The following is a 14252-nucleotide window of genomic DNA, read 5'->3' on the forward strand; positions in this document are numbered from 1 at the left end:
GGTTCTGTCTCTTCCAGCCTCTCTTCTGTCCATTTTTTTCAACCTTGAACCTACCAAGACTCGTATCTAGGACCCACCACAGGTAGGTAAGAGGGCAGGGACCAAATGTTCCCCAAACCTCACCTTCAGGGGTTTTTCCATGTTCATAAATCTTCAAGATTTTTACCATATTCATACATCCATTTTCCCAAGATGCTTCCCTCTCAGTCTTTTACACTTGCTCTGAGACCTCTGTTTCCCCAACCCTCTTTTCTGGTCTCTGGGTGGTCTCCTTGGAGGCCTCCTGCCACATTCTTCAGTGAGCTGCAAAGCACAAGCAAGGATCATACCATCCTGTGACTTTTCTGTATAATTATCTGTCTCCCAACTAAGCTGGGGGAGCCTCTAAGTCAGTGTCTGCCTCCCTCTGTAGCCTCAGTCTGGTGCAGAGGTGAGCCTTAGGTGATGTATGTGGAATTGTTGAAGAAAACTGAGGAGACCCTTGACGGTTGGGGGCCTGGTAGGAGAGGCTCCTATCCTAGCAGGGGTAGTATTCCAAATATTTAACAGTATGCCCTTTCTCTTTGTGGGTCTGGCCAACTCATCTTCATTTTCTATGACCCAGTCCAAGTGTCCCCTCCTCTGGGAGGGTATCTCCAACTTTTCCACTGAAGAAGTTTCTCTTTGGTGCTCCCACAACATGTGGACCCTTTCCCTGGTGTAGCAGTGATCCCCTTGTACTGTTATGGTCTGTGGATGTGTCGGTCACCCCTCCTAGATGGTGACTTACTATATCCGTGTCCCCGGCACCTAGTACAAGGTGATTGGGTAGGTGAGTGGGTGGATGAATGGATGGATGGATCCCATTTTAGACCTCTTGTCCCAAAGTTAGGAAGCTCTGCTTTCTGGATGGGACAGTGCTCCAAGTCTGCCAGACTGAGGATCTAGCCAGGCCTGCACCCACTGTGCTCTGTGGCCACGACTATGATAGATGGGTCCCCCGGTCTGTGAGCCTGAGTCTGATGACATCAGGTTGGACAGGACCACAAGTCCACTAAGTAAAGTCAGTCAAGGCTGTCTAGCTGTGACACAGTTGATTCCAGGAGCCGTGGCCCTTCCTCACTGCCAGGCTGTTAAGGCTGGAATGAGCTGCTGAGCCAGCACAACCTGCCCTGTGTCACTTATCCCACAGGGCTGCAGCACTTGCAGTGAGCAGCTGCCTGCTTGTGAGGAGGGGGTGGGAGGGAGAAGGAAGAGCGAGAGTGTGCGGGATTTACAGTGGGATTCATGGAAGGAGCCCTCTTATTGGCTGCTGAGGGTCCCAGTTCCAGGTGGTGAATCTCTGGGCTGCCAGCTCAGCCCTCCCCCTGGGAAGGCAAAGCAGGCAAGGGAGGGGAGGGTGGAGCGAGGCTTCAGGTGTGTCTGCAAAGAGGCAGGTATGCCTGTTGGCCACATTGGGTATATGAGAGGCATCTCGCTCTGCTAGCTCCAAGCCTGCAGCCTGGCAGCCTCGTGCTCTGCCAAAATTTCTCCAAGGTCTCCGTCAGGACTAGAGCCCAGGGTCCATTGGCAGCTGTCACTTACAGAACTGGATCCATCCCCCAGTGGAGCAGGGAGCTTTATCACTTAGAATTCCTGGGTAGCACATTCCTCCACTGGTCCCTGTCACACTCCTGGATTGTTATTGGCCCCTCGCTCCTGCAAGCTTCTGCAGACTGAGCGAGGATCGGCAGCAGAAATGACAGCGCTGAGAGCAGAGGCAGCCAGGGACGGTGAGGGCGGGCGAGTCAGGTACTTGAGGGTGCCTGTGCTGGTCCCGTCTGCAGAGGCAGATGAGGCGGGGACTGCGCTCAGGGCTCGCTAGGGTTCTCCTGGAACCTGGGCTGCTCAAGCTGAGTAGAGCACTAAGCAAGGGGGAGGGGGAGGGAGAGAGACAGAGACAGAGACAGAGGAAGTGGGGGAGGAGGGAGGGCGAGAGAGAGGCTGAGAGAAGCTCCTAGCAGGCTCTAGTCCAAGTGAGAGGGTCAGGTCTGGACAATTGTGTGCCAGGGGCACAAGTGGGATTTGGATGAGCCATGTGTGTGAGAAGCAAAGCTGAGGTGATGTAAGCACCTGGGGAGGAGCACAGGCAGAGGAGGAAGAGGAGGAGGGGGAGGAGGAGGAGGAGGAGGAGGAGGAGGCGGCGGCGGCGGCGGCAGCCACGGGGCGGCTGCCAGTCCAGAACAGAATGATGGGCAACTCTCAACACAAGCAACCGAGGAGTAAGAGCCAAAGCAGGATGCATTCAGCAACAGGTACTCTCTTCCCTTCCCTCCTTTTTCTGGGGCTTCTACAGCAAGGGCCTCCCCAGCTGCAGCCAAGCGGGGCCCCTGACCCTTGGCGTGACTTGCAGGGGCTGGCAGGGGGCGGGGAGAGAGCCCGAGGGAGATGTGGGTGTACTCCCAGCTCCGCTGCTCCCGCGCCAGCCCGAATTGCATAAGTCAGAGCTCCCTGAGCCGACAAGGGCCAGCCTCTTTGCCAACAACCCCATGTAGCCTCTGGAAGGTGGCTGGAGCGTCAGGGAAGTGAGCAACGTGCCTTGGACTGAAGTTTATTGCTAGGATTGTGCTTTCTGTCTGGATCCAATAGGCAAAGACCTGCAACCATGCATGGCTTATCCTTTATGAGACTCCTTTGTTATTCAAACCTTCATCTCCCCCCCCCCCCACCTAGCACTGTACACCTACACCTCTCCTGGCTTTACCTCATATGCTGCATGCACGGAATGATCCAGATGAATCTGTTTCTTGCTGTGTAATGCCCTGCCCCCACCTCCTGCCCCAGCCCCGGAGGAGGAGAGCTTTCCTCATTGCATGGGTGAGAGGAGCATGTGTCAGTCTTGAGCTTGTGGCCTTCCCACCCTGGGCGTGCCCCGTTTCATCCCTGGGCACTCTCCAGACATAGACTTGAGGGTGCTGGCATACTTCCTCCCAACGGCCTCTTCCCGGGTGCCAACAGTATGGAAATCAGGGAGACAGAATCTGGAGACAACTTTTCCTAGCTCGCCTTTCCAAGCAGTGCAAGAGTAATGTGGATGAAACTTCTCTTGCCCATTCACCCCCCTCCCCCCACCAACTGTTTTCCCTCCTGCCTAATCCTTGGCCACTTGGGAAGCACCTTCCACTGCTATCTCAGATCAGGCCACATGCAGTAGGACCAGGGGTACCTTCCCTGCCCTCCTCCTTCCATCTTGACGGTGCCCCCTTTCTCCCTTCTCAGTGCTCCTCCTCACAGAAGAAGCCCATGGTTTTCTCTGTACCCATTCAAAAGGCCCACATCCACCATTCGGGCCAGTGGGAAGGAAAGGAAAGTTATTACCAAGTGTAACTCAAGTTTACAGTAAGAAAGCAGCACACAGATTGGTGTCTTGCCGAAAGCCTACCTTGTTCAGGACCAGAGAGTTGCCTCTGCCTTTTCCTGGGAACTCAGCTGGCCTAGTGGTTAAGGGGAGTCATTCAGGGCCAGCCAGTCCTAAAGGTGGCCCTAGAATGGGGGTCTCACAGGGTGTAGGGGCAAGGGAAACTACAGAAAAGCAACTTGGGATGTGCTGACAGGCAGGGTAACTGCCACTGGGGTCCACCTGTCAGAGCTGGGCCTGATTTGACCTCCTAAGGGGGCTTAATTTGAGCACCTGTGGGGCACTGAGCCAGCAGCAAAGGTTCTGGGCATTGAGTTTTCTTTGGAATCTTCTGGGGACATACTCTTCTAAGGCCACTATTAAGTGAATGGCCCAGCCACCACCTCATAGCATCCTCCTTCTCTGCCACACAACTGGAGGCTCACGGCCCACTGGTGTTAAATGGAGATACTGTGCAGCCCAGTACAGGAGCTTGAGGATAACTTTCCACATAACTGCTGGTGCTACAGCTTGGGACAGTTACTGGCTGCTATTTCATTTCTTAGAAATGGCTCTGTGTCTTCAGTGCCAGCTCCAATCCAGGGTCATCCGGGAAGCAGTAGCTGCTGCACCAGCTTCTGGCAGCATGAGGAGGTAGCCTCGTGAGCACTTCTCCCTCCCTCTCCTATTTTACCTCCTGGCCCTCGCCATTCCCCAGCACTGCACCAGCTCACTCACCATCCCTAGGCAGTCCCAGAAGCCTTGGTTGAACACTCAGTCCCACTGAGCTAACTAGAGAAGGAACTGGTTAACCTCTCAGCCCCAGGCTGCCCGTTGACTGGTCAAGGAGAAGAGATAAGCACAGGAAACAGTCAGCTAGTGGTCTCAGGGAGGAGGTGAGGCCTGATCACAGGAGGGAGGTCTGTCCTAAGGTCACCAGGAAAAGCTCATAGAGGAAGAAAGCACCTCTTCCATTGCCCACCCTTACATGCAAATGTCCTTTCTTCAGAGCTCTGACTCGGGCCTGCAACTGCTCTTACTCTACACCCTCTCCCCTGGAAGTCAAGACCACACTTGGAGACCACTTCCATGGGCTTAGCCTCCACATCTCTATTCCCAGCTCAAACTAACAGTCAACTGCTCCATCTCCACCCAAATGTCCCACAAGGACCTCACAGTCAGCTAAGCACATCTTGCACTGCCCTCCACCAGTGCAAAGAGGCTCCCCTTTCTCTCATCCATTTTCTCTTGGTGATACCACCATCTCTCCAGTAACCCAAACTAGAAAGTAGTCACCCTTTGCTCCTTTTTTTCTCTCCCTCACACTTAAAATTTTCATCCATCCATCCATCCATTCATTCCAAAAGTATTTATTGTTGAGTCTTCCTCTGAGACCTGGCAGTCCCTCCTCTTAGCCCACTGTCACTGTGAGTCCAGACCTTTGTTACCTCTGATCTGTTCCAGAACTGGGCTCCCTGCCTCCACCTTTGCCCTTCTCTTGGCCATGCCTAGCACAGCCAGCCACCAGAGTGATCTGCCCCTGAACTCTCTTACTATGAACCCAAGGCTTGCTCATTTGGGGCAGAGAGATCAGGTTTGCCCCCAGTGTGTGCCCTGGTTGTCCCAGGAGGCCCAGGGGATCACTTGTATGTGATATAGACAAAAATTTTTTTTGTTTTTACCTTTCAGAGTTCTGTATATATTTTAATGTGTATCAGAAAAAATATAACTAGCAAATCTAAACCATGGTTTCTCATATATTTTTTATTAGGGCAAGATTAAGTGTTTTAAAGGGAGGAGTCTTATTAAATAAAATAACTAAGTAAATAGTAGTACAGGTGGTGCATGGAAATGGAAAAAAAGTTGAAAATGTGAGACACAATTGCCTGAGGTTTGGGAAGCACCAGTTTCTAAGGGTAAAGTATATGTTCCGTAGCATTTCATGGACACTTTCCATGATTAGACCCACCTACCTCTCCAGCCTTACCTCCTGTCACTTCCTTTCGAATTTGATGATCTAGCCATCTTGAATGATTTGTGGTTTTCCAAATACACCATGCCCATTCAACACTTCCATGCTCTCACAAATGCACTTTCTTTTGCCTGGAACACTCCCACTGCCCCCTCTAACCACCCCCTCCCATCTTCTGTTGGCAATTTCCTATTTATCCTTCAAAGGCCTGACTGGCTGTCTCCTCTTCTCTGAAGGCTTCCCCAACAGATCTCCTTCCTCCATACAAAATTAATTAACAGAATTCATCCTTCCCTCCTCTGTACTAATTTGGTACTGTGTACATATGCTGGTGTGGTCTTTTCAATGTACTTTTCATCTATCTTTTTTTAATTAAGATTTTATTTATTTTTAAGTTTATTTACTTTGAGAGAGAGATAGAACACAAGCAGGGGACAGGGCAGAGAGAAAGAGAGACAGAATCCCAAGCAGGCCTCGTGCTATCAGTGCATAGCCCAATATGGTGCTTGAACCCATGAACCAGAGATCATGACCTGAGCCGAGATCAAGAGTCAGACACTTAACCAATTGAGCCACCTAGGTGCCCCAAGATATTATTGTTTTAAGAGCAGTTTTAGGTTCACAAAATTGAGGATAAGGTATAGAGATTTCCTGTATACCCCCCAGCCCCACACATGCACAACCTCCCCCATGATCAACATCCCCCACCAAAGTGGGACATTTGTTGCAATTGATAAAACCTATACTAACACATCGTTATCGCCGAAAGTTCATAGTTTACATTACAGTTCATTCTTGGTGTTGCATATTCTATGGGTTTGGACAAATGTATGATGGTATGTACCCATCATTATAGTATCGTACAGAGTATTTTTACTGCTCTAAACATCTTCTGTGTTCCACGTACTCATCCCTCCTTTACCCATCCCCAAACCCCAGCAGCCACTGCTCTTTTTACTGTCTTCCATGGTTTTGCTTTTTCCACAATGTCATATAGAGTTGGAATCATATGGTATGTAGCCTTTTCAGATTGGCTTCTTTCAAGCATTGCCATTTTGAGGGGGGAGGGGCAGGGGAAGAGAGAGAATCTCAAGCAGGTTCCATGCCCAGTGCGGAGCCCAATGTGGGGCTCAATCTCACAACCATGAGCTCATGACCTGAGCCAAAATCAAGAATCAGACACTTAACCACTTAACCTGAGACACCCAGGCACCCCTCAAGCATTGCCTCAAGGTTGTTGTTACATGCTTATCTCCTCTAGTAAAATGTGAGCTTTTCGATGAAAAAGGCTAACACTTGTTTACCAAAAGGTGGGAAAGAGCCATTGAGCAGACCTTGGAAGGCTTGAATTCTTTTTTCTTTTCTCTTTTTTATTATATGAAATTTATTGTCAAATTAGTTTCCATACAACACCCAGTGCTCATCCCAAAAGATGCCCTCTTCAGTGCCCATCACCTATCCTCCCCTCCCTCCCACCCCCCATCAACCCTCAGTTTGTTCTCAGTTTTTAAGAGTCTCTTATGCTTTGGCTCTCTCCCACTCTAACCTCTTTTTTTTTTTCCTTCCCCTCCCCCATGGGTTTCTGTTAAGTTTCTCAGGATCCACATAAGAGTGAAAACATACGGTATCTGTCTTTCTCTGTATGCCTCATTTCACTTACCATAACACTCTCCAGTTCGATCCACGTTGCTACAAAGGGCCATATTTCATTCTTTCTCATTGCCACGTAGTACTCCATTGTGTATATAAACCACAATTTCTTTATCCATTCATCAGTTGATGGACATTTAGGCTTTTTCCACAATTTGGCTATTGTTGAGAGTGCTGCTATAAACATTGGGGTACAAGTGCCCCTATGCATCAGTACTCCTGTATCAGAAGGCTTGAATTCTGATATCTCTTGCCTGTGAACCAGCAGGGTGATCTTAGGCAACTCATTCGCCTCTGCTACCTTCATCCTTCAGCTATAAAAAGCCATGAATTCTTAAAAGACATCCTTAGCGCACACACACACACACACACACCCTGCCGCCCCCCAAGGGTGGTTGGGAAGATGTAGTATGAGATAGCTAGGAAAACTTTTAGAAAGTTGAACTTGCTTTTCAAATGAAAGAAGTGTGATTATGATTGCAGATGGGGGAACATCATGGGTCTTGCCCTAAGAATGGAACCAGTAGTGAGTCTGGTATGTTCAGGGGACCATGGGGAGCAGCCAGGCTGAGCCACTTCCAGCAACCAATGCAGCTGCAAAGCAGGTAAGAGTGCAGGTGGGGGTAGCACTAGGATGGATGTTCACAGCATGTAGAAGCCATAGGCTGCTTTGACACTGGGAAACCTTGCCTGCCAGGCTCATGAGTTGGAATTAATTTGCCACTACCTTTCATATCCCCTTCCACCTCTTGAGTAAATTGTAGCCCTGTTGCCCTATGAATCTGGAGGGGGTGGGTGGCAATGTATGCTAGTGCCACCTGAAGTACACAGCATGTGCATAGCTGTGCATACATGAACGACCTGTTTGAACATAGAAGGGAAAATGTATGCTAGCACTTTTCATCCACAACTTTACTTAACCCTCCAGGCAGGAATTGTTGATGCCATTTGACAGATGAGAAAACTGAGTCTCAGGAAGAGCGCTGCCCAAAGGTCTGATGACAAGGAAGTTGCAGAGCCAGGAGTGGAGTCCAAGTCTGTCTGACTGTCAGGCTTGTTCCTATCGCACCATGTGATGTGCTTCTCAGCATCTTTGCAACCATGGCAGGAGTTACTAACCTCGGAGACTGGGTGCAGTGAAAGGAGGGGTTCTGTGGCTTTTTCTGGTAAGGCTAGCAAATCTCTATAGTAACAAGGACTGCAATTCCTAGCCCAGTAGAAGCCCCACCATATGTCTGTGCGATGGCACGTTTGTGTTGTTGGAATAATTGAACTCATTGGAGGCTCTGTGTTGTGTCCAGAAACTGGAGCTGAGGATTCCTAAGCTAGCAAGAAAGTGGGGGCATACTTCAATTTAAGCCTAAACCAGGTGTTGAGAGGGGCTTTAGATGCAGAAAGAACTGGTACTGTGCTGCTTTCTGACCACCCCCAACCCAAGCAGCCATCCCTGTGCTGTGAGCAAGGTGACCTGTGCTTAAAGATGAAAATGAGTCCACTGTTCTCTGTACCTGAACAAAATGAGGAAATAATCTCATTGCATTTGTGAGGCGTTATTGTAGTTGACCTGGCCCTTTCATATTCATAAGCTTATTGAATTCCCACAATCTTTGGAGAGCCTAGGTGGCTCAGTGAGTTAAGCATCCAACTTTGGCTCAGGTCATGATCTTACAGTTCATAGGTTCAAGCCCCATGTTGGGCTCCGTGCTGATAGCTCAGAGCCTGGCATTTGCTTCGGATTCTGTGTCTCCTCTCTCTCTGCCCCTCCTCCACTTGCTTTCTCTCTCTTTCTCTCAAAAATAAATAACTTTTAAAAAATTCCCACAATTGGGGCACCTGGGTGGCTCAGTTGGTTGAGCGTCCGACTTCGGCTCAGGTCATGATCTCACAGTTTGTGGGTTCAAGCCCCGCATCAGGCTCTGTGCTGGCTGCTTGCTCAGAGCCTGGAGCCTGCTTCAGATTCTGTCTCCTTCTCTCTCTGCCCCTCCCCTGCTCACACTTTGTCTCACTCTGTTTCTCAAAAATAAATAAATGTAAAAAACATTTTTTTTAATTCCCACAATCTTTGATTTCAGCATGATGGATGCTAAAGTGGGAGAGGCTTATGAGGGATTCAGGTGGCCCCTATCCCCCTTAGGGGCCTTCTTCCCAAAGACATATTTCCTAACCTGACTTAATGAGCCCATTGGAAGGTGGTATGGAAGAAGTTGAAACTCTAGGCCACCAAACAAAGTATTTCCTGGTTTTCCTCACCTCCCACAACTGATAGGAATGTTGGAGGTAGAGGCACGGGCCCTGGGGCTGGAGGTCAATCATGATAGTCACACATTTCCTGGCCTAGAAATGGAAGGAAGCAAAAAGTGGGTATAAAAAAGTTACAATGGCCCACCTAATGTCAAATAACAGGGAAATGGCTAAGTAAATCCAATGCATACCATCTCACTGAAGTATGATAGAGCCGTAAAGAGCTAATTATTGGGTCGGCTGGGAAACATTGTCAATGTTGATAATGAGTATGCCATATAAAAGGCACAATACAAAATTGTATCTATGCTGAGCTTTACATACCCTGTAAAAAGTATGTCTGCACAGGAGCAAGGACTAGAGGGGAATTGTGGAAAAAAGCAAAACTTGATTTATTGTGAGTGGCAGGCTTGTTGGTGAATTATTCTTTCCCTTAGATTTCCATTAATGTTGTTATAATGTCATTTATGCAAAGAAAAAATAAAAACCATTAACATATAGAACAATTGCACTGGCAAATCATTCTGTCAAGCTGAGAAACAAAGCATATCATTTCTCTGAGCCAGCAAACACACTTGAAAGACATCAGTGCAAGAGGAAATGCCTCTTTTTATGGGAAGCAGCCACGGGGAATAGGGAAATGTGTGATTTAGTGTGAAAAGCCCCAGATTTGAATCCAAGCCCTGAGCCTTACTTTGAGTCTTCAGGGGAAGTTATTTCACCCCTTAATGTATCTGTGGTTTCTTCATCTGGAATGTGAGGATACTAATAACAGCTGCCACCACCTCACAAAGCTGTAGTACAGAACAAATGATGTAGGATGTCTCACAGGGCTTTGTGAGGTGGGAAATGCTGCACAGTGTAAAGCCTTATCCTGGTATATATACAAATATTTTGAGACAAAAGCACTAGATACTGTTTGCCACTGTCCCACCTCTGTTGGCAACAAAGCTAGGTTGGCCTGTGCTGCTAGGTGGCTTCTCAGGTGGCATCCACCTTGTCTTCTCTGAGTGCTGGGTGCTGCTGACATTTGATTAAGCAAGTAAAGCTTTCCGGTTTTAGCCATGGTTGGGGAATAATTGGGAAATATCGTGGGCTTGTCTCCTCCTCTAAAATGCTTAAACTTCATGGAGAGAAGATTAGAATAATTGATAAAGAACATGGTCAAGACCCCTTCAGCTGCTCGGATTCTCAGCCACACTTGGCCATGTCCTAGCCGTACGCCTTCAGGCAAGTGACCTAAGCTCTCAGAGTGTCCAGTACTTCCTTGGTCTGGAGGACTTTGTAGTACCTACCTTAGTGTGGCGGTGAGGATGAAATGAGGTGCCGGCATGCAGTGAGTAAGGAGCATGGGTGCGCTGCCTTTATTACTGCTTAGAACTGTCAGAATAGGAAGGATCCCTAGGTATCACCTAATCCAGGGCTTCTCAACGAGTGCTAAGAGGGGTGTGGAGGGAGTCTTGGGGGGCACAGTGTGTATATATTATTTTTGTATGTCAGCATTGAAAAATCTTCTGTGAGACAGGGCGCCTGGATGGCTCTCAGCCCGTTAAGCATCCGACTCTTGATCTCAGCTTAGGTCTTGATCTCAGGGTTATGAGTTCAAGCCTCACACTGGGCTCCATGCTGGGCACGGAGCCTACTTAAAAATAATCTGTGGGAAAAACCGACTTTTTGTCTAGCATGGTGCAACCCAGGTGCTTTTTTTTAAATATGAAATTTATTGTCAAATTGGTTTCCATACAACACCCAGTGCTCATCCCAACAGGTGCCCTCCTCAATGCCCATCAACCCTCAGTTTATTTTCAGTTTTTAAGAGTCTCTTATGGTTTGCTTCACTCCCTCTCTAACTTTTTGTCCCCTTCCCCTCCCCCATGGTCTTCTGTTAAGTTTCTCAGGATCCACATAAGAGTGAAAACATATGGTATCTGTATTTCTCTGTATGGCTTATTTCACTTAACATAGCACTCTCCAGTTCCATCCATGTTGCTACAAAGGGCCATATTTCATTCTTTCTCATTGCCACGTAGTATTCCATTGTATATATAAACCACAATTTCTTTATCCATTCATCAGTTGATGGACATTTAGGCTCTTTCCATAATTTGGCTATTGTTGAGAGTGCTGCTATAAACATTGGGGTACAAGTGTCCCTATGCATCAGCACTCCTGTATCCCTTGGCTAAATTCCTAACAGTGCTATTGCTGGGTCATAGGGTAGGTCTATTTTTAATTTTTTGAGGAATTTCCACACTGTTTTCCAGAGCGGCTGCACCAGTTTGCATTCCCACCAAGAGTGCAAGAGGCTTCCCGTTTCTCCACATCCTCTCCAGCATCTATAGTCTTCTTGATTTGTTCATTTTGGCCACTCTGGCGTGAGGTGGTATCTGAGTGTGGTTTTGATTTGTATTTCCCTGATGAGGAGCGACGTTCAGCATCTTTTCATGTGCCTTTTGGCCATCTGGATGTCTTCTTTTTTTATTTATTTATTTATTTATTTATTTATTTTTTTAATATATGAAATTTACTGTCAAATTGGTTTCCATACAACACCCAGTGCTCATCCCAAAAGGTGCCCTCCTCAATACCCATCACCCACCCTGCCCTCCCTCCCACCCTGCCCTCCCTCCCACCCTCCATCAACCCTCAATTTGTTCTCAGTTTTTAACAGTCTCTTATGCTTTGGCTCTCTCCCACTCTAACCTCTTTTTTTTTTTTTTTTTCCTTCCCCTCCCCCATGGGTTCCTGTTATGTTTCTCAGGATCCACATAAGAGTGAAACCATATGGTATCTGTCTTTCTCTGTATGGCTTATTTCACTTAGCATCACACTCTCCAGTTCCATCCATGTTGCTACAAAAGGCCATATTTCATTTTTTCTCATTGCCACGTAGTATTCCATTGTGTATATAAACCACAATTTCTTTATCCATTCATCAGTTGATGGACATTTAGGCTCTTTCCATAATTTGGCTATTGTTGAGAGTGCCGCTTCTGGATGTCTTCTTTAGAGAAGTGTCTATTCATGTTTTCTGCCCATTTCTTCACTGGATTATTTGTTTTTCGGGTGTGGAGTTTGGTGAGTTCTTTATAGATTCTGGATACTAGCCCTTTGTCCGATATGTCACTTGCAAATATCTTTCCCCATTCCATTTGTTGCCTTTTAGTTTTGTTGATTGTTTCCTTTGCAGTGCAGAAGCTTCTTATCTTGATGAGGTACCAATAGTTCATCTTTGCTTTTAATTCCCTTGCCTTTGGAGATGTGTCAAGTAAGAAATTGCTGCGGCTGAGGTCAGTGAGGTTTTTTCCTGCTGTCTCCTCTAGGGTTTTGATGGTTTCCTGCCTCACATTCAGGTCATTTATCCATTTTGAGTTTATTTTTGTGAATGGTGTAAGAAAATACAACCCAAGTATTTTAATAAAAGTGAGATACATGTTTGGAAACCACCCGTCTCCCACAAAACTTTCATTGTATAGACCCACAGAAGTAAGGTGATGTGCCCAAGGTTACCCAGCTACAGAGATTAACATTGGCCACAGTCCATCTGCTCTCCCCCTACTGCACTGCAGTCACCGCTGCCCACCACTCTCCAGTCACCACACTGTCCCTATGCCCTCTGGGATTTCCTCATCAGCATGGAGATGCCCTGTGCCACATGGCCATATCCATATGACCATTATCAAGCTGGGAGAAACCAGACAAGGCTCTGACATTGAGAATAGGCAAAAACGATGTTTGAGATAACAAGGAAAGATGTCCCTGGTAGGAGGTCCTGTACACTGACAGGTCAGCTCCACATTACCTCCAGGCAGTACTTCCAAACAATCTGAGCTAATGCGGCCTCCTAAGTGCCCTCTGCATCCCTGTGGAGTAAATGGTCTTTGATGAAACTTTCATCTCTCTCAATAGCAGATTTTCTATTTAAAAAGTCAATCTCCTGTCAAATTCTCCAGGAGCACAGATGGAGGGGTGTGGGAACCTGGGAGCTGGATAAAGCTCTCAATTTCTCCTTGTCATGTGGGTGGAGTGTGTTCTTTGAGTCTGCTTTCTGGTGTTGGGAATGGTGGCACAGAGACACCTCTATGAATTCCTCTTGTGAAGTTTAGACCTGGGGGTCGGGCAGGTGCTGTGTAGGCCCCTTAGGCTTGCCTCAGAGAAGATGTGCCCCTCTCCTGTGCCACATAGGAGATAAAAGACACATACCATCTCTAGCATACTGCTCCTTTGAAATATTCTGACCCATCCAGCATCCTGGGGTCTTGCTCCTGCTTCAGGGACCTGACTTCTGGAATTTATGGCTTCTGTGACTTAGCTCCTCACACTTCTGCCCTGGCTTTCATTGCTGAACACTGATGCCTCCACCCTCAGCCTTTCCATACTCTTGACTACCTTCATCCCTGCACCATGACTATCTTGCTGGACATGTGCCCCAGCCTTTGGTTCTGTCACCAGCTCCCTCCTACTCTCTGGTTGCTGCAGGGCCTGGCTTGGGGTACAGGAGCTGTCTTCTCAGAATAAAGAGCAAAAGTGGAAAACTTGAGTTCTCTTTTGGTGAACACAGAGCCCAACCAACACCACTGGTTTTTAGGATGAAGACAGCCTCCATCCCTACCATCGCCAGGCCTCCAACCACCCAAACGTGAGATCTGTGTTATGGAAACTGACACACACCATTTCCCCACCCAGGGACAATAGTTTGCCCTGACTCACACCCAAAGAACTGAAAAACCTGAGTTGAGGGAACAAAAGGCAAATATCAGCCAAGGAGACAAGACTAATTTGTAGATTCTTCCCATCCCAAACACCATGGCTCTGGTCATGCATGATGGTGGCTTCCTACCACAGCAACAGCAAGCAACTCCTGACCAGAGAGGCCCAGATGAGAAGTGACTGCTGAGGTTGATGACACATTCAGCCCTGTGTGAGGTGAGCCAAGGATGGTAACTGATGGGAGATCAAGCTGAGGATAAAACCAGTAACATTTCTGAAGGGATGCCCTCCTGAGCCTCAGGTAGAGGTCCAGCAGGTCTGGGA

At 47.7% G+C, this 14252-nt stretch overlaps 1 protein-coding gene across 2 annotated transcripts in view; it reads left to right on the plus strand.

The window, feature by feature from the left end:
* Nucleotides 1-14252, plus strand: part of NHSL2 (NHS like 2) — a 273340-nt gene that overhangs the window by 181456 nt on the left and 77632 nt on the right. The gene's annotated exons all lie outside the window — the stretch shown is intronic.

This window comes from Panthera uncia, chromosome X (assembly GCF_023721935.1).
Source record: "Panthera uncia isolate 11264 chromosome X, Puncia_PCG_1.0, whole genome shotgun sequence".
Taxonomy (NCBI): domain Eukaryota; kingdom Metazoa; phylum Chordata; class Mammalia; order Carnivora; family Felidae; genus Panthera; species Panthera uncia.